Raw genomic sequence first — 20,195 nt, 5'->3', positions numbered from 1 at the left:
GATCTAGTCCTGCTCAGGATCAAACAGATCGCCCGCAACTGCTGGCCAATGGCCAGAATCACTGCCACATTCACTGGTAGGGATGGACATGTCAGGAAGGTTGAGTTAAAAACTTCTGACCAAGGTGATGTGAAAACTTACCAAAGACCAGTTGCAGATGTCGTTCTACTACCTAAAGACTGATCTAGAGACTGAAGTTTGTATTATGTTCATAGTGACCTTACAAAGGTCAGGTGGGGAGTGTGTTGCCCTTAGGGCATTTATTTAGCTTTATTACATTTTTGCTTTGAATAATTCATTTACAACTATTTTCTGGTTAAAGTTAAAGGTTGATAACTACGCTGCAGTTGTTGAAGGTAAATTCATTATCTGTGATGTTTCACAGCATGTGATGACGTCACACCCGGTTTCGCCACGTCTTGTGGGTAAATACCGGTTTGGAGAAATTGGAAGGCAGGGGCTTGTGGGTGCAGGATCAGCGTGAGAAAAGTGCCATTTCTACGTGCTAAGAAACATCATAGAAGCAACGCCATAAGTTCATATGACAGTTGATATGTTGAAGTAAAAATGTTAACGCTGATTCTGTTAAAAGAAATGACAGTTGATGAGGTTTACTTTCTTGTGCTATTTAAAGCGTTGCTGGTAAGTTTGTGTTGAGGTGTATTTAAATTTGTTGATGGCGTAGGTAGATTCTGACTGTATGTTGTACTTTAATGAGACTTTAATGTAATATAGTTTGTTATAGTTTTACTCTTACAAGTAGTTATGATGTAAATGTGTTGCCAAGAAGGAAACAGATACTGTATATATTTTGTATTGTTTTATCAACAATTTTCACTATACATTAATGTGGAAGAATGAACAGTAAATGGTTAATCTTACTGCGATCCTGTCCTCATTGGCTACAGTTTAACTTGGTGTTTAGTTCAGAGTTTCTACACCCTGCACGAGAACTCTATAACTTTCTTTGGCAAAATTCGAAAGCATCTTTGTAGCACTTACGTTTTTGGGAAATGAATGCTTGGAAATTAACATTTTCTATTTTCTGCTGATATACTAATGCAGAAGGATAAAAAATAAAAATCTAAAACAGAACTTACATAAAAAATCTACGGTGCCTAAGAGTTTTGCACAGTACTGTCTATTACATCCAATTCTGGAACATTTAAAAAATTTTTATCAGAGTACATAAATGTGACCACATACAACCTTGAGATTTTTTTTCCAATGGGCAGACTCAGCAAATCTATAGAACAGTAACTGTAAACAGGATCAGTGAAGGAGTAGGAACACAGAGACAACAAACGGTGCAAATGTAAATATAAATAAATAGCAATAAATAATGAGAGCATGATCAAGATAAAGAGTCCTTAAAGTGAGACTATTGGTTGTGGGAACATCTCAGTAGATGAGTATAATTATTCTCTTTTGTTCATAGCCTGATGGTTGAGGGGTAGTAACTGCCCTTGAACCTGGTGGTGCAAGTCCTGAGGCTCGTGGACCTCCTACCTGATGGCAGCAGCAAGAAAAGAGCATGGCCTGGGTGGTGAGGATCTTTGATGATGGATGCTGCTTTCCTTCGACAGCATTATTTCCTACATTCAAATGGTTTATTTATTTCTAATCATGGGGTTTAGTTCAATCTACAAATATTCAGTCTCAAACATTGTTTCAAGAATACCAAATATGTTATAAGATCATAAGACCATAAGATTTAGGAGCAGAAGTAGGCCATTTGACCCATCAAGTCTGCTCTGCCATCAATCATGGGCTGATCCACTTCATCCAGTCATCCCCACTCCCCTGCTTTCACCCCATGCCCTTTGATGCCCTGGCTACTCAAGAACTTATCTATTTCTGCCTTAAATACACCCAATGACTTGGTCTCCACAGTCGCTCATAGCAACAAATTCCACAGATTTACCACCCTTTGACTAAAGTAATTTCTCCGCATCTCAGTTCTAAATCCTGAAGTCAAGCCCTCTTGTCCTAGAGTCCCCTACCATAGGAAATAACTTTGCCATATCTAATCTGTTCAGGCCTTTGAACATTTGGAATGCTTCTGTGAGATCCTCCCTCATCCTTCTGAACTCCAGGGAATACAGCCCAAGAGCTGCCAGACATTCCTCATATGGTAACCCTCTCATTCCTGGAATCATTCTCGTGAATCTTCTCTGAACCCTCTTCGATATCAGTAGATCCTTCCTAAAATAAGAAGCCCAAAACTGCACACAATACTCCAAGTGCAGCCTCACAAGTGCCTTATAGAGCCTCAACATCACATCCCTGCTCTTATATTCTACACCTCTAGAAATGAATGCCAACATTGCATTCGCCTTCTTCACAACTGACTCAATCTGCGGGTTAACCTTTAGGGTATCTTGCACAAGGACTCCCAAATCATTTTGCATCTCTGCATTTTGAATTCTCTCCCCATCTCAATAATAGTCTGCCCATTTATTTCTTCCACCAAAGTGCATGACCATACACTTTCCAACATTGTATTTCATTTGCCACTTCTTTGCCCATTCCCCTAAACTATCTAAGTCTCTCTAAAGGCTCTCTGTTTCCTCAACACTACCCGGTCCTCCACCTACCTTTGTATCATCGGCAAATCTAGCCACAAATCCTTTAATACTCTAGTCCAAATCATTGACATACATCATAAAAAGTAACGATCCCAACACCAACCCCTGTGGAGCTCCACTGGTAACCGGCAGCCAGCCAGAATAGGATCCCTTTATTCCCTTTGCCAACCAGCCAATGCTCCACCCATGCCAGTAACTGGCTGTTGTACTGGCTTAGAAATCTAGACTGGGCATTTCCTCAGAAAGCCAAAGAGACATTACACAGACAGGCTTTTCAGCCTACTAAGCCCGCTCACACTGACCATCAAACACTCATTTCCATTCATGCTACATTCATCCCATATATCTCTCACATTTCTTCCAAGTCCCCCCAAATTCTACCAGACACTTCCTACACTGGGGCCGATAAACAGTGTCTTACTAACCTGCATGTCTTTAGGATATGGCAAGTGACCTCAGCAACTCATAGAAACCCACTTAGTCACAGGGATAACATGCAAATTCCATACAGCCAACACCTGATGCCAAATCCGAATCCAGAACTGTGTTTTGAGGCAGCAGCTCTCCAGTTGTGTCAATGTACTTGTCTGAATAATGATTCCGGCATTGATGAATTCTGAGTCTCTCATCTAATGTTGACATTCCCAGTTTGTGTAATTTTCCAGGGAAATTAGTTAAAGTGAGTCTAATTCAAACTCAGATTCAGGTTTGTTGCATTTACATCAGAGTATACAGTGAAATGTGTTGTTTTGCATTCAAACCAACAAACCTAAGGATGTGCTGGGGGCAGCACACAAGTTTAGCCATGCATTCCATCACCAGTACATTTCAGCAACTCCATCACGCAACAGAACAAAGCATACCAAAAACAACAAAACAAAGCCCGTTCGTCTGAGTCTGAGACACACCTCTCACTAGGACATCTTAGAAATAGATCTCAATTGTGCTGCTTCTTCTCCGGCAATATGATTGAATCAGAGCAAGTAATTCATTAGTGCAGTTGTTTCTAGGTGGAAAATGCATCAATGAGTTTCTGGAATGAGTTAAACTCTGTGCCAATGTTTCTCAGCCTGCGCAATTTATCTGCTGCATTTTTGTAAACATTTTTGGTGGTTGAGCCTTAATGTTTTAGTCTATTACCTACTATTAGAAAACTAACAAAATATGTGATTGTGGAAATTCTTCTTTAGTTTCTAGTACATGGGAGTAAGTACCCAATTAATCTCAGGTACTGTACCCAAGAATTCCTAAAATACACTTGATAGCACACTGGTCTTAGATGATTAGCAGTCATTCTTGGAGGCATCTTAAACAGATATCAGCCATTGCATAGACTTTGGGACAAATGATTCATTGAGAGCCCTTTTGAAACCTACCTAAACTTGGGATAGACCAAATGTTTGGCAGGCATTCTACCAAAATTTGATAACAATTATGGATTATTAAAAAGCAATTACTTTACTTCTGACTCCACAGCACTTCTGAGAGTAAATCAAAACCATCAAAGCCCTCATCCATCTCTTCACCCATCACCTTCCAGGACATCTTTTAGGACTGCTATCAACAAGGAAGAAGCTGAGTTCAAAGAATAATCAGCTTTATTTGTTACATGCACATCGGAGCCTACAGTAAAATTCAATCAGGGCAGCAGGGCAATCTGGTAAACAAAGTGAGGCTTGTTGAAATGGAGCAAATGGCTCAGTTTATCAGACAAATGTCAGGCAATGTGGAGCAGGAATACAATGGAAGCTCGTTATGGTCCAGACGAAGGTTCATAAAGAGTTTTCACCAAATTTTTCCTTGTACAAATCACAAAGTAATCTCAAAAGGAAGTCCTTTCTCAGTTACAGACTGAATATTCTTCTTAAATATATTTTGCTTGAAATAACATAAAAGTTAATTTTTTCTGTTACATTGAAAGATTTACACTTTATAAACCTCGACAAAATTATGCAACAAATTTCCCATTAACATTTGGCATTCTAGGCCACAATACATTAACAACCTGTCTAAAGAGCTTGGTTAACTTTAATATAAGAATGCTGTGAAAAGCAATTCCATTATATTTGAAGACAAGCCAGTCATTTCAAGCCTAATTAAGTTCATATAACTTGAGTAAGAGTGTATTATAGGATGTCAATCTACACCATATAGTTGAAATACAGTCTCTTGCAACATCAGCTTATGACACTTCATGCATTTATCGGTTTCTTTAAAGTCTTCAGAGAGGTTCTTCTTAAAGCTGACTATAAATTACAGAAATGTATTTTTAGATCAATGAAATTACCACAAAACAATGTAAAATAACTCCTGATCTCCTAATTTACTTTGTCATGGCTCCTGTACTTTGTCTACCTGCACTGAACTTTCTCTATAATGGTAACATATATTCTTCATATTTTTCCCCTTTAAACTACCTTGGTGTACTGATGCATGGAACAATCTCTCTGGATGGCATGCAAACAATAGGTTTTCACTATATCTCAGTATATGTGACAATGTACAAAATCAAATGACCCCATTTAATTGAATTTCATTTATAGAAGGAAATATTTACATGTAAATTGCTGAGAAATCTGTTAAATGGTCTCTGATGAAGAGTACTTTATACCATTCCCTTTGATTTGATAGGTGCCTGTCAAAGACTGCATTGAGTGAATGAATATCTGCCCAAGCTGCCAGGTGAGACCGAATTGTTTTGGCAATCATAACACTGAATTTTGTGAAACCCATTCTCACTTTAATTTCCAATTCAATCTTCCAATATCATTCAGATTTGGAAAAGGATTCAAACAGCTGACACAGTAGAAAATGTTTATCCACCTAAAGCAGGGCAAATCCAATCCAGCTACTCTCAATGATCAGCAATGTTAACGGTCAATAAGTACTGCTTAAAAGCGCCATCAACAGTGCTAACAAGCAGAATTCATTCACCAACAAACTATTCACCAATGCCTACTTAGGGTATTGTGAGCCCTACATCATTCCAGACCTCATGACAGCCTTTCTCCAAACAGTGACGTCACATGTAGATGGGATCGTAAAGAGAACTTCTGGCATGTTGGGCTTCATAAACAGAGTATTAGTTCAGGCATTGGGATGTTACATTGAAGTTGTATAAGATATTTGTGAGGCCTGTACTGTGTGCTGTTCTGGTCACCTACTCACTGGAAAGATAACCATTAAGACTGAAAGAATAGAGAGAAAATTTACCAGGACTTGAAGACCTGAGTTATCGAGGGTTTATTCCCTCAAGTGTAGGAGAATAAGAGGAGACTTGATAGATGTATCCAGAATTATGTGTGGTACAGATAGAAAAAATGCAAGCAGACCTTCTTCACTGAGTGGGTGATACTAGAACTAAAGGTCATGTTAAGTTTGAAAGGTGAAATATTTAAGGGGAGCCTGAGGGAGAACTTCTTTACTGAAAGGGTGCTGAGAGTGTGGAATGAGTTGCCAGTGGAAGTGGTGGATGTAAGTTTGATTAAAATCACTTAAGAGAAATTTGGATAAGTACATGGATGGGAGGGGTATGAGGGGTATGGTTCAGGCGCAGGCCATTGGGATTAGGCAGATTAAAAGTTCAGCATGGACTAATTGGGCTGAAGCACCTGTTTCTGTGATGTAGTGCTCTATGGGTCTATGGCTCTATTATTCTTGATTTCAGCTCTTTGGCCAAACTTTCAATGACAGTGACTGCCCTTGACACTAAGGCAGCATTTGACAAAGTATGAAATCGAGGAACCTGACAACACAATCTCTTCCACCAACTGAAGATAATTGATAATCAAAGGAAAAAGACATCAGTGATTCCAGTCATGCATTCACTATTTGTAAGGATATTGGTTATTTTTATAGGCTCATATGACAATCCTTGAGCCATGAAAATAGCAGAAGTAAAATACATTATACCTATTTCTGATCACCCAAACTCCACTTTGTCTCAAAATGTGACTAAACGTGCATGGAAGACTATTTATAAGTTTTAAAACTGTGGTTTGAAGAGCAGACAAAAACCAGGAATAAAGTTACACTGATTACAACTCATTAAACCAAACAGAAGGGTGCTTATTTCACAGAAGCCTACCGGATATAGAATTTGAAGCTTATGTAAGGTCATGCTTTGAGTTATTACAAGTTCAGAACCATTTCCTTAATAAATCATTATAATTTCAAAGCACTGGAAATCTTCTCACTTTCTCCGGTCTTTTCAGTCCCAAAAATTCAACTAGATTTAGTGTTTAGGACTTAAAGTAGACGACGGTCCACATATCTCAGTAGCCCAGCTTGGCTGCGTTCACTCTACAGGATGTAGAATGGATATTAAATGATAAAGATTTTGGCAGAAAAAAATCCATGTTGTAAAGAACTCAATTAACCCTCTGCAATCAGGAGGAGCACATCAAAGAAAGGACAAAATAATACTGCATGATTCTTGCTCAGTATTGACGTCATCATATCGAATGCTCAACTATAGGAAGCTAGAGTATTTTAATATATGTAAATATGGTTTCTGTAACACCATCATTAACTCCATTGCACACCAGCACATAATTCTCCAAAACTTCCTCCATCTCACATCTTTCCCTCCCCCCAACTTTCCACCTTCAGCAGAGATCACTTGTCCACTTGTCCCTCCCCACTGATCTCCCTCCTAGTACTTATCCTTGTAGGTGGAACAAGTGCCACACCTGCTGCTACATCTCTTCGCTCACTGCCATTCAGGGCCCCAAATAGTCCTTCCAGGTGAGGCGACACTTCACCTGTGAGTCTGTTGGGGGTCATCTACTGTATCCAGTTCTGCCAGTGTGGCTTCCTGTACATTGGTGAGACCTGACATAGAGTGGGAGACCACTTCACCGAGCACCTATGCTCCATCCACCAGAAGAAAGATCTCCCAGTGGTCACCCATTTCAATCCTATTTCCCATTCCCATTTGCACATGTCAGCCCATGGCCTCCTTTACTGCCATGCTGAAGCAACACTCAGTTTGGAGCAGCAACACCTTATATTCCTTTTGGGTAGCTTCGAACCTGATGGTATCAACATCAATTTCTTGAACTTTTGGTAATTGCAGCCCCCACTTCACCATTTCCCATTCTTGTTCTCCTATCTCACCTTATCTCTTTACCAGCCCATCACCTCCCTCTGGTGCTCCTCCCCCTTCTCTTTCTTCCAGGGTCTTTGGACCTCTCATATCAGATTTGCCTTTCTCCAGCCCTTTATTTCTTTCTTCCATTAACTTCACAGTTCTTTACTTCATCCCCTCTCCCTATCCCAGTATCACCTATCATCTGCCACCTTGTACTTCTTCCTCCCCTCTCCCTACCCCGGTATCACCTATCATCTGCCACCTTGTACTTCTTCCTCCCCTCTCCCTATCCCAGTATCACCTATCATCTGCCACCTTGTACTTCTTCCTCCCTCCCCTCACCTTCTTATTCTGACTTTTCCCCTTCCTTTCCAGTCCTGATGAAGGGTCTTGGCCTGAAACGATCACTGTTTACTCTTTTCCACAGATGCTACCTGGCCTGCTGAGTTCGTCCCGCATTTTGCGGGTGTTGCTTTGAATTGCTAGCATCTGAAGATTTTCTTGTGTTTGTGACCCAATGCTGAAGTTCTCCTTTGTGCTGGCCTCCCTACTCCCTGCTCAAGCTGCATAGGCCACATGCGCATGGCCACATCCCAAAAGACATCGTCTATGGTGAGCTGGCGTCAGGCAAGAGAACCACTGGCTGCCTGCAGCAGCTGTACAAGGATGTCTGCAAGTGGGACATGAAGGTTCAGGATATTAACATTGAGTCCTGGGCGGGACTTGCAGCCAGCTGCACCAGGAGAACACCCTGAAACAACACCTTAAGTTGTTCCTGAAAGTGGCAGAAGCAAACGAGCACATAGAAAAGGACGTGTATCTCCAGCAGAGCTGGGACAACCTATAGATGTGATCTTTACAACAGAGACTACTACTCTTGCATTGGTCTCATCAGCCACTGGCGGTGCTGCAGCAACAGCATGACATCCACACAACATCCACGTTCGAACTTGACCAGCGGAGGACCACACTGGATCACTCTATCATCCATCCTATTTCCAAGCCTTCCTCTGGCGCCCCCCCCCCCCCATCCCACTTCAGTTCTGTCAAACTAATTCACCTTAATTCCTCTTTAAGCAAATCAACCTCCAGTCCCCACTCTTGCCCCTTCCTGAGCCTCATCTGTTGAAATTCACTTACTATCTTCCCTCTGTCCTCTCAGAGGAGTGAATTGACAACTATATTCTCCCAATCCTACATCCCTATCTCACCTCCCCAAGTCTGTATCCTCCATCTTGCCCCACACTGTCACCTCTACCACAACACCCAAAATCTTGCCACACTCCATCCAGTCCAGCCTTTGTCCATCATCTTCTTCCAAAAGCTTATTTTCTAGACTTGCACACAGTAAAGGGGAATACTTTTAGAATCTCAGGAAGGTACTGAAATCATGATTCATGTCATGTCTGTAAAGGGGAGGTGATATTTATCTACAACCAGTTCAAGCAGTCATTGAATGGTTAGGAAACATTCAGTAGCAGGTACTCCACTTCTATAAACTGTCCTCAAATACTGTGAGGAGAGATTTCAGTACGACTCCCTGTTCGTGATGAAACAGGCCTGGTAAGAAGTTGGAAGGGAGGGGAATGCTTGAAATGATGTATTTTGGACGTAATTCCTCTGCTACCGTGGGCAGCAGGGTGGCATTGCAGTTAATACAACGCTATTGCAGCTTGCAGAAGAAGAGGGACGGTAGCTTCAGATTTATGTTAACATATCAGAAAATCTGTCCTGTGACGAGTGCATAACTGACCTTACAAAGAAGGCACTACAATGCCTCTTTGTTCTTAGAAGTTTGCATAGATTCAGGGTGGGTGGTACGGTTGCACAGTGGTTGCTGTAACACTTTACAGTACCACTTATTGCAACTGGAGATTCCCACCGCTATCTCTAGGGGTCTCTATGACTGCATGGGTTTCCTCCAGCTGTTTCGATTTCCTCTCATATTCCAAAGGGTTAGGGTTTGTCAGTGGTGCACACTCTATGTTGGTGCTGGAAGCATGGAGACATGTGGGCTGCCCCCAGGACTTCCTCTGACTGCATTTGTCATTGACGCAAACAATTCATTTTACTGATGTACATGTTACAGATAAAACTAATCTTTAACCTTTAACTTCTATTCCCACTACCTTGAACTAATTCTACAACTGCAGACTCAATTTCTATTTCTATTTTTATTTGGAAATGCCACACAGCAAAGGCCCTTCCGGCCCAATGAGTCTGCACTGTCCAGTTATACTCATGTGACCAATCAAACTTCTAATCCATGTATCTTAGGAGTGAGGGTGGAGACTGGACAACCCAAAGGAAACACATGCATCATGGGGGAATGTACAAGGCTGGAATTGAACCTGGGACACTGGCGCTGTAAAGCTTTGCACTATCCTCTACACTGCTGTGTTGCCCCCTTTGAAAAAGTCTTTCAAAAACACTTTACAACTCATATTTGCTGTATTTTTTATCTGCACAGTTTGACTTCTTTTGCAGATCATGTCTTGTTGTGTTTATGCAGTTTTGTGTAAATTCAATCATATGTTTTCTCCCTATAAATGCCTGCAAGAAAATGAATCCTAAGGGAGTATATGCTAACACATATGCACATTTATAATACATTTACTTTGAACTTTGAACAATTTTAAACTTCTTTTACTTATCACAGAAACAAGTATTCACTGAAAGATGTTTAACATATTGCAAGAAATGTGAGTTGATAAATCTGCAAATATTTTGCTCGAATGTACTCTGAGCCTTCAAGGAAATACATTTCCTTTAGATATACAAAGCAAGTACTGTATAAAGCACATTTTATTGGACCAAAACTTTGTATTCCAATATATAATCCCTTACTGTGTAGATTCTTTCATTCTCCATCAAAGAACCTATTGTGAGTACATTTGAATATTGTTCATTTGGCCTCTGTTGAACTAATGAAGGGTATCACATTATTGTTTTCTGATCTTATTTCTGCAGGACAAAGCATTTGTACTGCTTGTTTTATGCACCTTAAGAGATGAAATTACTTTAAACAAATATACCTACATAACTACATCAAAGAAGTACAGAATCTTCAGGAATTCTTGTTTTAAAACCAATTACTTCTGTGCAAATTAAAACCAATTACTACAAATACAAATAATGATGCTAATGAAAGCAGATTCTGATTTATTTCAGAAATCTTAGCAAAGGATCAAAGAACCACCGTGGGAGTATTATCACCATAAAGTCTCTTGAGGTTCAAGACAACAAACTGAAAAAGCTTTCTCAGGGAAAGTAATGATGCAAAGTGCAAATAATAAAACTACATGCAGTAGCTAAATTGATTTTCGAAACTGTGCTGACAGCTAATGGTTAGATCCACCACATATTCTATCCTATCTATAAATACCTTACATGTACTTTCAGCTGATTGCAATCTGTCTCGAGCAAATTAACATGTGATAAGTACACCTCAGTTTTCCTCGTAAAAGGCTGCCAATTATTATTATGAGTCCAACTCACGGCGGTGCGCCATTCTAGTGGTTTTGTCAAACTCGTGTTCCCCTGACCTTGAACACCTAACAGTCAAATGTTAATCATTCTATTTACTTAGGGAGTTCTCCTCCATAATCCTGACCACACTTTACATACCACCAGCACCCAATGATAATCAGTTGTATGAGATACCGCATGATGCCGAATCAAACATCAGTCCATCCCAATGCATTCAAAATCACAGTCAGACTTCAACCAGGCTTCTTTGAAGAAAACCCTGCCCAATTACCTGTAGTACTAGAGCTCCCAACAAACTAGATCGTTGTTATACTAAGATAGGAACAAAGAACAATACAGCATAGTACAGGCCATTTGGCCCACAATGTTGTGCCGACCCTTAAACCCTGCCTCCCATATAACCCCCACCTTAAATTCCTCCATATACCTGTCTAGTAGTCTCTTAAATTTCACTGGTGTATCTGCCTCCACCACAGACTCAGGCACCAACCATGCACCAACCACTTGATATTCATTGCTTATTTATTTATTATTATTATTTCATTCTTTTTATATTTGCACAATTTGTTGTCTTTTGCATACTGCTTAAGCACACAAGTTAGTGCAAACTTTCATTGATTCTATTATGGTTATTCTATTTTGGTTTTATTGAATATGTTCACAAGAAGATGAATCTCAGGGTTGTATATGGTGACATATATGTATCTTGATAAGAAATTTATTTTGAACTTTGAACTTTGATGCCAAGGTGTCTTCCTGAGCTAGTTCTATTTGCCTGCATTTGGCCCATGTACCATATAGCCAACACATTCTGGGTGAAAAACTTGCCTTTTAGGTCTTCTTTAAATGTTTCCCTTCTCACCTTAATATTATGCTCTCCTGTTTTAGATGGATCTACATTGGGAGAAATATTGTGACGTGATCTTATCTGTGATGCTCTTCATAACTTTATAAGCCTCTACACTCAGGATGTTCTCTGCTGAATGCTATGTTGAACCTTTCTGTCATCTCCAGCTAGAATCCATACAACAATGCTGTGGTTCTCCATCAGTACCAATTGAACAACCTTCCTTCAGGCAATGCCTTTGATCACATTACAGCGTAAATGCCAAATGCAAGATCATTAATGTGTTAATTGATGATTAAACTGATTTGGCACCCAATAAAGAGTCTTTACAGAATTTTGTTCTAAATCTTCAATGAACAACTCTTAGCACCAAATGTTTAAACTGGATCACTGAAGAACAAAAAAAGCACAGTGATGGCCCAACTCAGTCTCTCCCATTTCATCTTGGGCATCTGTAAGCTGAGCAGCCTTGCTATCTGCAAAGTAAATAGTGGACTGAACGTGGAGAGCGTTCAGGAGATTTCTCCCTGATTCCTGACAAAGCACATCATAGCTCCTATTTAGACAGTGCAGTGACTGATTAAAGCATAAATCTTCAAACATCAGGAATCACCTTTCATCCAAGTAGTCCTTAGCCTTCATGAAAACCTTTTAAACTGCCATTGCAGCACTTTGCTACATGAAAAAGTTTGACAATAATTGTAGCTCTTCATCATCAAACACTACATAAAGACAAATCACACATGTCATTGGCTGATTTTGGTTGCCTTTTGCTGTAGGAGGAAATAGTTTTTGGCAGAATTAAAAGCTACCTTATGACAGTTATTGAAGTGTAAGCCATCATTTGAATCATGCATTTAGTTTGGAGAAAATTAATGCAGAAAATGTGGGGGATACTCAACATGTCAGACAGCATCTACAGAGAGGAAAGAACAACAAAAGTTTTATGTCAAAGACCTATCATTAGAATGGCAAAACCAGAACAAACTAATGCTCTGAATGTCCAACTGGCTCCATCTTTCTAACTAAACTTCTAGTTATCCATGCTGTTATTCTCCATTCACAAGAGCAACAGACATCAAGCTGCACTTATCTCCTCCAAGCTAGAGGCCAAGTGATAGAATTCATATAGTATGCCACTTTGGAAAAGATGTGTTAAAGCTGTGTGGAACTTAATATTGATGCTGGGTTTGAGAGAAAATGCTCTGTCATAATAAAACTTCAGCTAAGAAGATCTGATGGCCATGAACATCTAGGCAGCAGGCCCCAGAAGCGTTTTCCACTCCTCTCCAAACTGTATTGACTTGAAGGCAGTAAACTTGCACAACAAGCTTTCCACTTGCATTATCATGTTAGGTTGCCTTTTGCTTGTGCCACCATGTTCTTGAAGGAACAAATGATAATTGTGGATATATACATTGGGAACACAAACAAAATTCTGCAGGAACTCAGCAGGTCAGGCAGCATCTGTGGAGGGAAATAAACAGTTGATGTTTCAAGATGAGACCTTCATCAGGTCTAGAAAAGAAGGGGGCAGAAATCAGAATGTGGGGGGGGAGGTGAGGGGAAGGGAAGGAGTATAAGCTGGTAGGTAATAGGTGAAACAAGATGAGAAGGAAAGAAAATGGGTGGAGGAGGCAGGATGAAGTAAGAAGCTAGAGGTGATTGGTGAAAGAAGTCAAGGATTACCGAAGAAGGAATCTGATGGGAGAGAACGTAGGATCATAGAAGGGGAAGGAGGAAGGACACCAGTGTGAGATGATGGGCAGGTGAGGAGAAGAAACAGGTGAGAGAGACACCGGAATGGGGAATGAAGAAAAAGCGGGGAGAAATTATTGGAAGATAGAGAAATCAATGTTCATACCATCAGGTTGGAAGCTACCCAGATGGAATATGAAGAATTCCTCCTCCAACTTGGTTGTAGTATCATCATGACAATAGCAGAGGCCATGGGTCGACATGTCCAAATCAGAATGGGAAATTGAATTGAAATTGGTGGCTATCAGGAAATTCTGGCTTTTGCACTGGATGGAGGGAAGGTGCTCAACAAGGTGGTCCCCAATCTATGTCAGAACTCACCAATGTATAGGAGGCTGCACCAAGAGCACTGGATAAAATAGATAGACTGATAGACTCATAGATGAAGTGTTGCCTCAACCTGGAAGGACTGTTTGGGGCGAGGGAGGTGGTGTAGGGGCAGATGTAGCAATTGTCCCGCTTGCAGGAGTAAGTACCAGGAGAGAGATCAGTGGAGATGGATGAGTGGACAAGGGAGTCATGTAGACAGTAATCCCTGTGGAAAGCAGAGAGTTGGGGAGGGGGGAGAGGAATGGCCGAATTTATGGAGAATGATATGCTGGATACAGAGGCTTGTTGGGTGATAGGTAAGGACAAGGGAAACTCAATCCTTGTTATGGTGCTGGGAGAATGAAGTGAGAGCAAATTTGTGGGAAATTGAGAAGTGGTTTAGGGTAGCGTCGATGCTGGTGGAAGAGAAACACGATTCTTTAAAGGAGGAGGACATCTCAGATGTTCTGGAATGGAAAGGTTTGACAAGGTTCTGCACAGAAGGTTAGTTAGGAAGTTTCAATCTTTAGGTGTTAATATTGAAGTAGTAAAATGAATTCAACAATGGCTGGATGGGAGATGCCAGAGAGCAGTGGTGGATAACTGTTTGTCAGGTTGGAGGCCGGTGACTAGTGATGTGCATCAGGGATCTGTACTAGGTCCAATGTTGTTTGTCATATACCTTAATGATCTGGATGATGGGGTGGTAAATTGGATTAGTAAGTATGCAGATGATACTAAGGTATGTGGCGTTGTGGATAATGAAGTATGTTTTCAAAGCTTGCAGAGAGATTTAGGCCAGTTAGAAGAGTGGGCTGAAAGATGGCAGATGGAGTTTAATGCTGATAAGTGTGAGGTGCTACATTTTGGTAGGAATAATGCAAATAGGACATACATGGTAAATGTTAGGGCATTGAAGAATGCAATAGAACAGAGTGATTTAGGAATAATGGTACATAGTTCCCTGAAGGTGGAATCTCATGTGGATAGGATAGTGACGAAAGCTTTTGGTATACTGGCCTTTATAAATCAGAGCATTGAGTATAGGAGTTGGGATGTAATGTTGAAATTGTACAAGGCATTGGTAAGGCCAAATTTGGAGTATTGTGTACAGTTCTGGTCTCCGAATTATAGGAAAGATGTCAACAAAATAGAGAGAGTACAGAGAAGATTTACTAGAATGTTACCTGAGTTTCAGCACCTAAGTTACAGAGAAAGGTTGAACAAGCTAGGTCTTTATTCTTTGGAGCATAGAAGGTTGAGGGGGGACTTGATAGAGATATTTAAAATTATGAGGGGGATAGATAGAATTGACGTTGATAGGGTTTTTCCATTGAGAGTGGGGGAGATTCAAACAAAAGGACATGAGTTGAGAGGTTGGGGGCGGAAGTTTAGGGGTAACACGAGGGGGATTTTCTTTACTCAGAGAGTGGCAGCTGTGTGGAACGAGCTTCCAGTAGACGTGCTAGAGGCAGGTTCGATATTGTCATTTAAAGTAAAATTGGATAGGTACATGGACAGAAAAGGAATGGAAGGTTATGGGCTGAGTGCAGGTCAGTGGGACTAGGTGAGAGTAAACATTCATCACAGACTAGAAGGGCCGAGATGGCCTGTTTCTGTGTTGTAATTGTTATATGGTTATATGGAAAGCCCTGTTGTGGGGACAGATACGATTGATTTTTTTGTGTTTGATGCCTCAGAGAATGATGACAGATGTATGAGTGAAGGATGCTTGAGTGCCTGGAGAATGAATGTCAGTGCGTAGTTAGATGAAGTTCTCCAAGGTTCTGCCAGTGCAGTAACTGAGGCACGTGGTTGTAAATGGAACCGTACTTTTATCAGTCATCTCCAGTCATAAAATGTCCTGCAGCCAGACAGCCATGCCATGGTTCCAGGGTTCTTAGTGGATATCCAGGATAAATTCTCCCACAGAGAATGTTTCAACTGCTATCGATTCCAAAATTCAGCCAGTGACGTTTGCAGTCTATTGGAAATCTTTCAATCTCGTCACTTTGTCAAAAAGCTTGAAAAGATAAGCTTTAAATGAAATTCAAGCACAGGGCCTCCCAACCAACCTAATAATTATCTTCTATGTATTTGCAATTGGGTAGTATAAAAGGGGCCCCCATTTTGTATTGCATTTCCATAGAAAAGGATTTTGTCAGCTACAGAACACTTCCCATATAATTAACTTGCATAAAATTAGTGACAACTTCAGAAACTAATTCAATACGACATGAAAGCATATATCAAGAGCTAATTGACTAATTGAACTCCACTCTTTATAGACCATAGACAATACAGTTAATCAAAGACTACTTTGACCAGTTTTGGAAAATTTCTTTCAAGCTTTTATTTTCTCTGGTCTACGAGCGGTATTGAAGAAACACGCAGAAGTTTTCAATGAACTGGGCAGTATGAAAGGAATCACTGTTAAGCTGGCTGTTAAACACTACAAAACACCGAAATTCTTGTTTCACATCTCCTCAAACTAAAAGTAGAGGCTGAATTGAAAAGACTGGTCCAGAGTAAGGTATTGCAATTAATGTGTGTAAGTAAATGGGAAATTCCAGTGGTTCATGTCCTAAAAAGGGACAACTCTTTAAAGTGGTGTCCTCAAGGAAACCATTAACCTGGTTCTTATGGCTGAACACTTCCTTCTTCACCTCATTAATGAGCTTTTTTTGCAGGATTGTCCAGAGGTCAGACACCAAGATTGGCTCGTGTCAAGTGTACTTGCAGGTGCACTGGAGCCAGAGTCACAGGAACTGTTGACCATCGTGACTCACAAAGGAATGTTCTGCTACCGAAGGCTTCCCTTTTGGCATCCCCTTGGCTCACGCACTTCTTCAGCGAGTGATGGGCCAGATTGTGAGCAGGTTGACTGGTGTGCAATGCTATTTGGTTGACTTACTCAAAACTGGGAAAATGAGGGTGAGCATCTATTATGTCCTGGATGCTACACTGCAAAGACTCAAGGAATATGGGATAAGGGTCCGAAAGGACATGCGTGAGTTCTTTCAACATATGATTGAATATTTAGGCTCTGTGAACAACACAGTGCTTCACAAAGCACTATTAAAGGTGAAAGCAAACGTAGAGGCTCTATCACCACAGAACGTAAGTCAATTATGATCTTTCTTCAGACTTCTACCATCCTATGCAAAGAATGTTCCTTACCTATCTACAATGTTGAAAACGCTAAGTACACACACATGCAGTGGACAGATCACTGTAAAGAGACTTTTAAAAAGGTCAAAACAGTTTTGCCATCACCTGAAACACTCAGACACTTCATTACCCATACAGCTGGCCTGCAGCACATTATCCCATGGTTTGGGGACAGTTATCTCATTGATCATGCCTTCATGTGAAAATCGTTCAATCACTTTTCTATCAAGGATATTAGGCAATTCAGAAAACCGCTATGCCCAGACTGAGCAGGAAGCACTTGCAACTGTTTTGAAGTTAAATTCCACCAATTCCTCTTTGGTCGACAATTTACACTACTAACAGATCATCACTCCTTGATGTCAATTTTTGGTCCACATAAGGGCATTCCACCCTGGCTGCTAGTTGAGTGCAATGTTGGGCACTGTTACCATCAGCACGATATAAAGCACAGGAGGTCCAAGCACCATTCCAATGCCGGTGGACTATCTAGACTTCCCTTAGCTGTTATAGCCCCAGAGCCATCCCCAAAAGAGATCTTTTACTTCAAAGAAGTACCTATAGCTCTGATAACAGTGGTGCAAGTCTAGAAGCACACATGTACATACCCTGTTCGATCTAAAGTGGTGGACATGGTAACTCAAAAAATCCAGATCCAGTTGTAGAAATGGGACACAAGTCAGACAACGATTGCAGAATCACTGTTAAGATCAAATGACACAGCCAGTGCCTCCACCACCATCGCTTGTGCTTTTTGTGCCTCCTACTAACAATGCAGTACCCAAGCCAAAATCTATACTTACAGCACCAAGAGATAAAATGATTTTGGTATCATCCCTGGACACCGGTACCTTAGCAAGAATAGGCGGCTTCCAGAAAGAGTGAATCTCTAGCTTAGTGACTAACCCTCAGCACATGGAGCAGAATAATCCCCAGGGTTATGTCTGGGAAGGGCAGAAGTCTACCTTCACTCCCTAGTTTAGAGAAAATGTTTCTGTTGCTGGTTGAATTAGATAATTACTCAATTCAATGTTAATCATTCAGCAGCTAGTCTGTGTATAGGAAGGGGAAGAAACTTTCAAAATAAGGGAGAGAAAGACGTGTTATGTATTCATGTATATTTTGACCCTTACAGGTTGTTGTCAAGCTTCCCTGTGTGTTACATGTTGAACATAATGAGAAAGGGTATTCTGGGTAGATGACTTACATGCAAATTAAACAGCTGTATGTTTGTACCTCATCTCTCTGTCTCTTGTGTGTGTTATTCACAGAATACCGGCTTCCCTGTACCACTAATATCAGAATCAGGTTTATTATCACCAGCATGTGATGTGAAATTTGTTAACTTAGCAGCAGCAGTTCAATGCAATTCATAATCTAGCAGAGAGAAAAATAAATAAATAAACAAGTAAATCAATTGTGTATATTGAATAGATTTTAAAAGTACAAAAGCAGAAATACTGTATATTTAAAAAAATTGAGGTAGTGTCCAAAGATTCAATGTCCATTTAGAAATTGGATGGCAGAGGGGAAGAAGCTGTTCCTGAATCACTGACTGTGTGCCTTCAGGCTTCTGTACCTCCTACCTGATGGTAACAGTGAGAAAAGGGCATGCCCTGGGTGCTAGAGGTTCTTAATAATGGACGCTGCCTTTCTGAGACATCCTAAAGATGTCCTGGGTACTTTGTAGCCTAGTACCCAAGATGGAGCTGACTAGATTTACATCCTTCTGCAGCTTCTTTTGGTCCTGTGCAGTAGCCTCTCCATACCAGACAGTGATGCAGCCTGTCAGAATGCTCTCTACGGTACAACTATAGAAGTTGTTGAGTGTATTTTTTGACATGCTAAATCTCTTCAAAATCCTAATAAAGTATAGCCACTGTCTTGCCTTTATAACAACATCGATAAGTTGGGAGCAGGTTAGATCCTCAGAGATCTTGACACTCAGAAACCCGAAACTGCTCACTCTCTCCACTTCTGATCCCTCTATGAGGATTGGTATGTGTTCCTTCGTCTTACCCTTCGTGAAGTCCACAATCAGCTCTTCCGTCTTACTGACATTGAATGCCAGGTTGTTGCTGCTGCACCATTCCACTAGTTGGCATATCTCACTCCTGTACACCCTCTCGTCACCATCTGAGATTCTACCAGCAATTATTGTATTGTCAGCAAATTTGTAGATGGTTTTTGAGCTATGCCTAGCCACACAGTCATGTGTATATAGAGAGCCAAGCAGTGGGCTAAGCACATACCCCTGAGGTGTGTCAGCGGGGAGGATATGTTATCACCAATCCGCACAGATTGTGGTCTTCCAGTTAGGAGTCAAGGATCCAGTTGAGTTGGTGGTACAGAGGCCCAGGTTCTAAATCTTCTCAATCAGGATTGTGGGAATGATGATATTAAATGCTGAGTTATGGTCAATGAACAGCATCTTGACGTAAATGTTTGTGTTGTCCAGATGGTCTAAAGCTGTGTGGAGAGCCAATGAGATTGCTTCTGCCATTGACCCATTGTGGTGATAGGCAAATTGCAATGAGTCCAGGTCCTTGCTGAGGCAGGAGTTCAATCTAGTCATGACTAACCTCTCAAAGCATTTCATCACTGTAGATGTGAGTGCTACCGGGTGATAATCATTAAGGCAGCCCACATTAATTTTCTTAGGCACTAATATAATTGTTGCCTTTTTGAAGCAAGTAGGAACTTCTACCCATAGCATTGAGACATTGAAAATATCCTTGAATACTCCCGCTAGTTAGTTGGCAGAGTTTTTCAGAGCTTTACCAGGTACTCCATCGGGACCTTCCAGCCTAACATCGGACTCTTAGATGGAGATCAGAGGGTCATCAGGTGCAGCAGGGATCTTCACAGCTGTAGTTGTTCTCCCTTTCAAAGCGTGCATAGAAGGCTTTGAGTTCCTCTGGTAGTGAAGCATCACTGCCAT

General features: G+C 40.8%; 1 long non-coding RNA gene across 1 annotated transcript; it reads left to right on the top strand.

Annotated features, from left to right (window-relative positions):
• Positions 1-454: 454 nt before the first annotated feature.
• Positions 455-12,263, top strand: LOC132378137 (uncharacterized). Its single transcript, XR_009506898.1, has 4 exons — positions 455-642; positions 1,439-1,546; positions 5,220-5,270; positions 12,058-12,263. It is a non-coding gene; the product is annotated as an uncharacterized LOC132378137 (long non-coding RNA).
• Positions 12,264-20,195: the final 7,932 nt, after the last annotated feature.

Source organism: Hypanus sabinus, chromosome 19, assembly GCF_030144855.1.
Source record: "Hypanus sabinus isolate sHypSab1 chromosome 19, sHypSab1.hap1, whole genome shotgun sequence".
Lineage (NCBI taxonomy): Eukaryota > Metazoa > Chordata > Chondrichthyes > Myliobatiformes > Dasyatidae > Hypanus > Hypanus sabinus.
This window is presented reverse-complemented; position numbering and strand designations above follow the sequence as displayed.